This window comes from Brachypodium distachyon, chromosome 2, assembly GCF_000005505.3.
Source record: "Brachypodium distachyon strain Bd21 chromosome 2, Brachypodium_distachyon_v3.0, whole genome shotgun sequence".
Lineage (NCBI taxonomy): Eukaryota > Viridiplantae > Streptophyta > Magnoliopsida > Poales > Poaceae > Brachypodium > Brachypodium distachyon.
In genome coordinates, this window is record NC_016132.3 from 37031699 (window position 1) to 37041656 (window position 9958).

The window sequence follows — 9958 nt, forward strand, 5'->3', positions numbered from 1 at the left end:
TGTGAGGACTCTTCTCCTCGAAAAGACTCAGGGAAGACTTGTAACAACATGATGGGTATAGCTGTAGGATTTTTACCAAAAATTTCCAACAATACAGCGACGTACGTACGTCTTGGCAGACGTGACAACGAGACAGAGGCTGCAAGGAGCCAATTCGAGGAGAAACTTATAGAGACTGGCTGGCCGTTAGTGTGAATGAATTAACGTACACGGAGTATATGCGAAACCATATGTATGGTGTGGTGTGGAAAATCCGAGCTAATCAACTGGCCACCGTTAATTTGTACTTTCCCTCGGTCGACCTCCACACATCACGACCGTTCACCCATCCGATCGGACGGTCGTCCGACACACGTGACCAGATCAGCAGAACGGGCAAGGCGTCGTCCGGAGTCAACGGTTTGTTGTTGACTCGAACTTGAGTGAGTTATATGCATTCCTCTCCTTCTTGCGCCGGCAGTCTAAACAGGACGACCTCCGTTCCCTCAAAAAACAAGAAAGCAGGACGACCTCAATAATCCACTTGGTGCAGGTGAGATCAATCGGCCCTGATTGCACGGGAGGAGTGAGTGTTAGCATAGTACTCTGTCCCATTCTAAATTCTTATCGTCGTTTTAGTTTAAATTTGGCTCAAATTTGAACTAAAACGACGACAACAATTTAGGATAGGAAGGAGCACAATTTTGTGCAAAGATAGCACGTTTAATGTTCTTTCTAGCTAGAGTTAGCTAGACCCAGTTTCATCTTCTTCGCCTTCGAAGTTCCAACACGCCTACATGTTCAAAATTTTGGAAAGCAGATCGATCGAGCATTCAGACGCTAAATCAACATCGATGCTCTTCTGTCAGTGGGGAAGAATGCCACGCCGTGCGAAGCTTGTTGATGACCACTGGTGGAGTGAAGCAGCGAATGCCAACAGCTATGCCCTGTTCATGGGTTACATGTCCATGGCCATCAAGGGCCTGGTTTTCCTGGTGCTTACCTGGACCACCGTGGTTCTTCTTGGTGGCTTCGCCTCTATACGGCAGAAGAAGGATTTTTGGTGTCTTACATTCATTGCCCTCGCGCAGACGGCTGGGTTAGTCTTGTTACCATTTTCTTCGTACTTATCTTGTTTCGCATTTCGAATTTTCTTATGGTCATTTTGCTCCATTTTTCTTAATCCATACAAAATGTCGCCCACTTAGTATCAAATTTATACTAACTTAGTACAACATGAGCGATACTTTTATGGATCAAGGAAGTAGAATGAAGTGTTCACCAGTATTGTCATGATCACGTGCACCTATACAGAACGAACATTAGTCCGACACAGCCTTCATGCAATTCAGAGGGTCAGAACTCACATTAACTAGCAAACAAGACTACAGGAGTACTTCCCAGGAGGAAATCGAAATCGAAATCTCACGTGGACCGGCACTATGCTTCCCCTTCCACCGGCGATGTCGCCGGCGATCGGTAGCGCTGGATCATGTGAACGTCCTTTGGTGCGTGTGATACCATCTCCTATTCCTGTGCGGGGTACGTCCGTCCTTGGCACGCCCCCTGCGGTCGGACGGGTACATCCACAGGTTGTGGCTAGGGTTTCGCCACGTTCATCCGTGCTTTCTTCGACTCGTGGCACAGCCACCTCACCAGGGGAACGGGGTGTGGATATTCCTCACATCTCTCCTCAGGTACCCATCCCCTCCCATTCCCCTCCTTCACGCCCTCGTCTAGGGTTTTCGCTGGACTCCCTTTTCGACCATTTCTGGAGACGGCCGAGTTCTCCTCCTGTGCGGGTGGGGGCTTCAATCGGGGCTTGGCATGGAACGGTTCGGGGAGATCGTCGCTCGTTCGCTCAGGTGCTGGCTGCACCTGCGTACTCATAACCGTTCACTCATCAGTCATCCTCCGTGATGACCATGGGTTCTTCCTCGCAGCGTCAAGCTCTACATTCTCCTTTGTAGAAGATGCGGCACCGGCAGAAGCTCAAGCGCTCCGCGATGGCCTGAACCTGAACTTGGCTGAGTTGGTCAGATTGGTAGTCAATTCCGACTGCATGGAGGTGGCTGAAACGATGAAGATGGGAGGTAATACCTTCGCCCCAATCTGCATGTTTATTTGTCATAATTTCGTGGATGTTGTGTTTGAACATTGAACATTGTCCTAGGGAAGTTAATTTAATATGGTGGCTCATAATTTAGCCGGTCGCACGGAGAGGTCTTTGACTAATGTCTGTCATCATGACACTCGGGATTCCTTGTTGGATGTAATCACGAAGCATGTAATTCCTCGATTAATAAAACATGCCATGATGATGGCTTTCCCTCCAAAGAGCAGGAGGACCTCCAGTTGTTGCAGTGCAGAGGTGAGATCAATACCTTGAGTGCATAGAGGAGCATGCGATATTCTCAGCTTTTCCTGCCTTTTCTCTTTTGTGCAAAGAAGGGTAGCTCATTTAATGTTCTAGCTAGTTAGCTAGAGTATCATCTTCTTCGTCTTCCAACACACTTATATCCATAATTTTGGAGGGTAGATATTCACATGCTAAATCACATCGGACTGACATCGACTCTTGTATCAGTGGGCAAGAATGCCACGCCGTCGTGGAAAGTTCGTTGACGACATCGGCTGGAGGGAAGTACAGTATGCCAACCTGTATGCCCTGTTCGTTGGTTACCTGTCCATGGCCGTCAAGGGCCTAGGTTTCCTGGTGCTTTCCTGGACCACTGTGGTTCTTCTTGGTGGCTTCGTCTCTATGCCGCAGAAGAAGGATTTTTGGTGTCTTACATTCATTACCCTCGTGCAGACGGCTGGGTTAGTCTTGTTACCATTTTGTTCATGCATAAGTCCTGCTTATTATCTAGCCTCTTTGTACTTCTCTTATTTGGCCTTTCCAATTTGTTTATGGTCTTTTCGTTCCACCCTTGTTTACAAAGTACCTAGTTAACTGACCCGCACATTTGTGCTGCTAGATTTTTCATGTGTTTTACATTTGTTTTTTTATTTTATATAATATTGATTTGGAGATGTTCGTGTGGTGTTAGATATAGACATTTCAATTATAGAAAATCTATGTAGGTAGAATACATTAAATGAAAACTTATTTGGTATTGTTTTTGACTTTTTTCTGTCGGTTCTTCTCCTTCATGTTGGATTTAATTTGGTCGTACATGATTTTAGTTTGGTTAAAAATGCATTATATATATTAGTTGTTGGTAAGGACTCGGTGTGTGATCGGAAGATTGAGGAAATGATCGATAGACTTCCGTACTAATCTGTAGCTTTTTTGTTTTCATCAATAATTCTTTGTGAGAATTTTCACGAAGAATTAAATCAGAACATTCATGGCTTGTAATTACCGTTGGTGACTTCCTCTATCATGCTCATCTTTGGTGCAGTGATGTATTTCTTGTGTGCAATATAATGCCTATAGATTATTCCATGCATGATTATTTTACTTTAATTGCCTATATAATTAACTTGTTCGTCTAAGCCAATGCAACTTCATGTGTATTCATCAAGTGTTGCTAAAACATTCTATCGCCACACATATCACACTGGATTTGGTCTGCCTACTCATTTAATTTGAGGCCATGCATGCCTACATAAGTATTCTTTGATTCCTTCGAATCTGCCCTTCCATTGTCGTTGCTTCCAGTGGCCATCAGCTTTCTTGGCACTGCCAGTTCAAACATATATATTATCCTCGTCTTTGTTTTACTCCTGTTGGCATCTTTTCCAATACCGGCCAACAAACCCACGTAAGTAATCCTTGCATGTTGATATTCGAGTCATGCTACGTTAGCATCGGTGAAACTTCACTATATACTCTATGATATGGAAAGGAATCCGACTATCATTTTATTTAAATTTTGATTTCATTGTTTGGCGTCAGTTTAAGTTTCGTATATAAATCAAATTTGTAAAAAAATTAGTGTTATTTTTGGGCTTTACAGAAAACGAACCAAACAGGCCCTATTTTTCTATTTCATATTTAATAAACTTGAACTATATATTCACTCAATAAAAATTGATTGTCTCTAGTCTTGTTGATTCATTACAACAACATACATCAGGTGTTGACCTAATTTGAATCTAGGCAAAACAACAAACTTGAACAGTATCAATTTTGGTTGCTGACATCAGCAATGACCTCATCGCTTGGAAACGTGCAAACATAACTCTATGTCCCCATGCAAACCGGATTGGATTGGCTCACGTCTACATAGAAGAGCTGTACTGTGTGCTCCAGATTAACAATTGCCCATGTTGAGCGTTAAAATTAGAATTTCTTATATAAGCAATAGTCTGCTCCAGATTATTTATCCTACGTGGACGCATGTGGAGTAATAGATAGTTTGTCAAATCTTATCTTGCCCGTATCTAATTTGGATCTAAAAAAGAAAAACAGGATCTTCGATGTCTTTCTGACTGAAAAGCTGAGCTATATTATGCTTTGAATTGAGGCCGTTCTATCTGTACGACGTGCCGTGTTGCGCCACAACCCTTTGCAGCGTAAACGCCAGTTGTTAGCAACTGTCGTAGAGATTGCTCAAGTACTGGTGGTTTGCATTCTGTTGTGCCCTCTGGCGGCTATCTACATGTTTGGGTTGTTAATCTCAGCCCTTGCTCTGCTCCAGGGTGTGATTTTCTGCTATAAGGCTATCTTTGGTTTCGCAAAGGGATCTGTAGTGAATACAATAATTGAAGAAAGAGAATTTGGTGATCAGACTCGCATTCCAATTTCAGATTACTTGAACGAAACGATGAGTGGATGTGAAAATAACCCATCATTTTCTAGAGGAAGGAACCTCATTACATATGCTGTGGACCTGATGAGGTCTAAGTTACCTGATGATTACCTCTCCGGGTTAAGGATCCTGGACGCATTCGCCAAACAACTGGAGAAAGTTGTCTGGAAATCGGGGGGAAATATAGTACAACCTCGAAGGGTATTGAACAGATACATGGATGAGAATATACTGAAGAAATATCTGATCACGTCTGCATCACCTGCCGACATACTCCAGAAACTGCTGCAGACATTGAGTTCTAGAAGCATATATAACAGAGAGATGAGGGTGTGTGCCGCGAGGATACTGGCCCACATTGCTCTTGACATCCATTTGGAGGAGTTCCCAAGGGGGATCCACTACATATCTTCCCTGATCGACACATTTGAAGAATACTGTCTACTCCAACCTTGTCAGCGAGACTGGCTAGTAGAGACACTCGAAGAAGATTGGTTCGCAGCAGCTGATCTCTTTCTGGAGCCATCAGATGATCATACGAATGACGATAGTGATACTGACCTTCTGGATGCCTACAAGCAACTCGTGGTGCAAGGCCTTCGTATACTTCGGAAGCTCGCGGCAAACGATAAAAACTGCAGAGTCATGCTCGACACTCCATGTCTTCTCCGAAAGATCATGGTGCCTTTGACCACAGACCTACTCCACCACATTGATCATGGTGCATGGTACAGCATTGTAGAGGGTTCACTGAAGGTGATGTCCAAGCTCACGGCTGCTACAGGGCAGACAGGCAAGAAGCTGCGTAATGAAATCTCAAGCAGTAAGGAAGCCATCAGCAACATGGAGATCATTCTTGAGTGTGACAAATGCGATGAGAAGATGCAGAAACAAGTTATTTGGATTCTCTCAAACCTTCACCAGGATACATCTTCAGTTCTAGGTACTGCAAGCAGAAAAAAATTCATTGCGATGCTAGTAGACATCATGGCTGATGATAACAAGAACAAGGAGGACAAACGGACCAAAGCAGGATGGGCACTGGTGGCTCTGTCTTCTGAAATTGAAACAAATGCCACGATTATCATGAAGGAAAATGATCGTGCTGTTGATAATCTGGCTACAATGATTGTTGAAAAGGGCAGATGCCGATTACCCACAGCAAAAATCCTGGAATATTTGTGTATTCATTACACCGATGATGATGAAAGTCTCAGAAAGCTAAAGAACGCCATGACCAATGCAGTTCCAAGGGTAATCGGTGGCACCATTTGTTTTATTCTCCTCGATTGTCAACACCAAGTGTGGGGTTCCCTTCAAATCTTGTATTGGTGGATATATCGAAACTACCCCCTGCTTGTTGTTTGGGTAATTATGTTTCTTTTACTTGGCCATGCCTTTGTCCCGCAAACTAGAGGATCTAATGATGATTTTGGTCATCATTGATTACGATATGATGCGCAACACTTGCTTATTCTTAGGAAAATATCAAATAAGGCGTGACCATACTTTTAATTATTTACCTTCGTCAAACTGGATCGATTCTTGCCGTTGTAGGTGTTCGAAGAGATATTTTGTTGGGCATCAGAAGAGGAACATATACGGAAAGAAGTTAATCAAGTCAGGTCCACGAAACCAGAAACTGACGTAGAAAACCAGTGTGGTGATTCACAAGATAATGACCAGGACAACATGCATGTTATCCCTTTGTGTGACAGTATGCGACACGTTCAGTGCAGATCAAGATTTTGCTCATCAGTTTGATGTGATTGCTCCTGGAGATGGTTCATCTTGCTCTCCAAGGAAGCTCGAGAAGATTGTAAGAAAAAATATGCACCCCAGGCCCAACTGCCTGAAAATTGTGAAGCTGGCCTGTAAGATGTTCATATCAATGATGAAACACAGAGGCAGCTACGTCAAACAAGACCTGGAGAGCTTTATGGATGCACTGTCCAGTGCTTCGAAAGACATGTTTATCGTTGACGGCTCCATGGTTTTCGACATCACAGAAGATGGCGCGAGCGCGACGACATCCAAGCCTTTCAGGAGTCTGGCTTCCCTCGTGAAAGAAGCACAGGAACTTGTGGACATAAACAATGGGATTTTAAGTTGAGACTTAACAGTATTATTGTGGAACCCTGTTTAAGTTAAGACTTATTACTCTCTTTTTTTTGCGAAGAGTTAGGACTTATTATTCGCCTGCTGTTGTCAGGTTCTAAGCATTTTGAGTTCATCTTGTACCTGTTTGATGAAAGAGAGATTGTCTGCTTGTTTTATTTTGTTCCATTCAAGTCACCAGATTCATTCTATTTCCGTATATTCCGATGATTTGCCGTAAAAATGGGAGACACGATAGCAAAGGCTTATTCAACCATGCTGACAAGGTGAGCCCACCTCCACAACGATTCTTAGTGCGGAGGAGGCCGTCATAGAAAGAAAAAAACATATGTCGTGTGGATTCTAACAAGTAGCTATCATGTTGACTCGGGAAATTCTAGCACATGAGGAGCTGAGAGCAGCCCCCCGCGCCGGTCGCCACTCCGGCGCCGGCGGCCACACCCCTCCGTGTCGTCCTTCATCGGTGCTCGGCACCTTGAAACCGCTCCGCCATTCCATGGGATAGTTCTCCCTTCCATCCGGCGTCTCCCGCGGCTGCCACTCCGGCAGCCACGGCCACCACCCCCTCCCATTGCTGCTCCCCGGCAGGCGGCAGCTCCTCCGCCTCGTGGCCGCCATTCCGGCCGCCCCACCCACTGTCCACCTCAGCCCCGCGGCTGTCACTCCGGCCGCCTCAACCGCCGTCCACCTTGGGGCCTTGATCCCTGAAAGCTCTGCGGCTAAGTCCAGATGTCGTCCTCTGGCGGCTCCCCCGACGCGGACGGCTTCCTTTCTCCGTCGACTCCGACCATCCTGCGCCGTCGTCCGCAAGCCTTTGAAGCCCCTGCCATGCTGTCTCCGGGAGACGCGCTCCTGCACTTCGCCCTCAGCAACTTCGCCTCTCCTGTGTGCTTCCCGCTGTCCCCGAGATCGCCTCGATGCTCTCCAACCTCGGTCTGGATCTCTCAGGTGCAACCTCTAGGTACGATTGAGAGCCTGGTAAACTTCTGGCTTGGCTCCGCCTTCGAATCCCCCATCCTTCGCTCGTTTGGTTCCAGTTTATTCTCGATTTCAGTAGCCAATTTGCAAGTCGCCAATTTCATTGTTTCGCTGCAAGGTGTCCGTCATGGAGTCTTCGGCCTGTTTTGGTTGCTACCCTGAATCAGGTGCCTGAATAGGACCTGAGATGTTGAGTCTTTTTGTCTGGTCAGGCAGCCTTACAAGATGAACGTTTGGTTCGTGGCTGAAAGTGTTTAACATATTAACTAGTAATAAATGGAGCTGCCTTCTGACATGGCAGAGCTTTGAAAGCTGCTGCCGCCCACCCTCGTCTTAAATTAAATGGGATTTGCATCTCAGGCTGCTGCCGGCTGTGTCCAGGCCTCCGAATTCCTAGGCCTGAGCCAGGCTAACGACGCTGCCTGTTGTCAGGCCAGGCAAGCATTTGATCCTCCAGGACGACAACCAAACACAACTCAGTCATGTCTCAGGGAGACTCCCGACCAGGCAACTATTTTTCAGGGCACCAACCAAACAGGTCCTTCGTTCTTGGCTTCCATGAGGGTCCGCCAAAAGCCGGGTTTCAAAATTCAAATTCTCCTTGTCTTCTTGCGGGGCCCGAGGGGCCCTGTTTCTTTTTGTCGTTCTCCCGCTGTTCTCCCGCCGAGGGTGCAACACGCTTGCCTGCTTACTCTGACGGTGCCCCGGCCTTTTCTACTGGTCAACGGAGTTCACCCATGTCGGGTTGTGCTCACTGCGCAGTTCCTGACGTGAGCGCCCGGCTGTCTTGTCCGGTTCCTCTTGTTGGGCTGCGTCAAGCGTTGGAAGGTTGCCCCGTGCCTGGTCTGGACAGTGCTTCGTCTGTTGGACCTAGAGCTGCTCCGTCAGTTCCTATGTCGGCTATTGCTTCTGCCCTTCCTGCCGCCAGCCGCTCACGCGCACCTCATGGCCCTGTCCCAGGCCAACACGTGTCCTCCGTTCTGCATGGCCCTGCTCCGGATCCCACATCAAGTTTCCGTAAGCGCCCTCTCACCCTCGACGTTCTCGCCCCAGGAATCCTGCCATCTCCTTTTGTACCGGTCCAATGGTTATCTCACAATGTCTCTTCTTCGCCGATTCCTAGGTTTGATTCGCCCATCACGGGTAGCGATCCTCCTCTGCCAAACGTTGTTGCACTTGATTCGCAAGCCACAGTCTCTTCGGTCCAACCCGTGAATCCTTTAAGCTACGCCCAAACCCTAGCCTCCCCCTCGCCCTATATATTGCCTTCCCCGTCGCGCCCTCTCTCATCGCCAATTCCAGCAAGCCCTAACTTCCTTAGACGTTGCCACCGCTGCCTTGCTACTGACCACCAAGTTGCCGACTGCCGCGATCCGGAGCGGTGCCGCCGCTGTTGGAGTTTCGGCCATCGGCAGTCCAGCTGCCCGTCTCTCAGGTCTCAAACCTCGCTTCTCGTACACCTCTTCTGTTGGGAATATGCCCTAGAGGCAATCATGTATGATGTAATTCCCAATGTATTCATAAATATTATTAAGTTGTCCTTATTTGAACATCTGATATGTATCATTGAATATGTGATTTGATTGTGGAACTATGTATTCATGTTGTTCATACTAAATTGTCCTTAGTCATTGAGGTTGTGCTGGACACATAACCTAGACTAATGTGAAAGTTGGCTGATGACTCGGTTCCACTTGTCATGGGCATGGTGATGTCATTCCAGCTTACACGGACTCGGCTAAAGAGTTTAGCGAGTCGGACTGACCCATATTGAGATGCAACGAGTAGGTCGTCATTTGCATGTCTCAATCAATGTAATCCTTAGACCTGAGGTTATCGCACAATCCGAGTTGTGGATCACCAACTTAGGTTCTGTCAAACGTTGTTCCGTAACAGGGCAGTTATAAAGGCAGAGTTCGGGTTGACTGAGAATCAAGCTGTGTGATGTGGATAACAAAGATGGGATTTTGCCCCTCCGACTGGAGAGATATTCTCTGGGCCCTCTCGAGTGATATGATTCAGGAAGCATGGCCATGCGCGACTTGGTTAACTGTTAACCGAGTCGATCGACTAAGAGTTAGTCGGATGAATCGTATATCACAGATCGAGAAGAGAGTTGAACTATT

At 46.5% G+C, this 9958-nt stretch overlaps 1 pseudogene; it reads left to right on the plus strand.

Moving 5' to 3' along the window:
• Window positions 1-460: 460 nt before the first annotated feature.
• On the plus strand, window positions 461-9376 carry LOC106866119 (annotated as a pseudogene).
• Window positions 9377-9958: the final 582 nt, after the last annotated feature.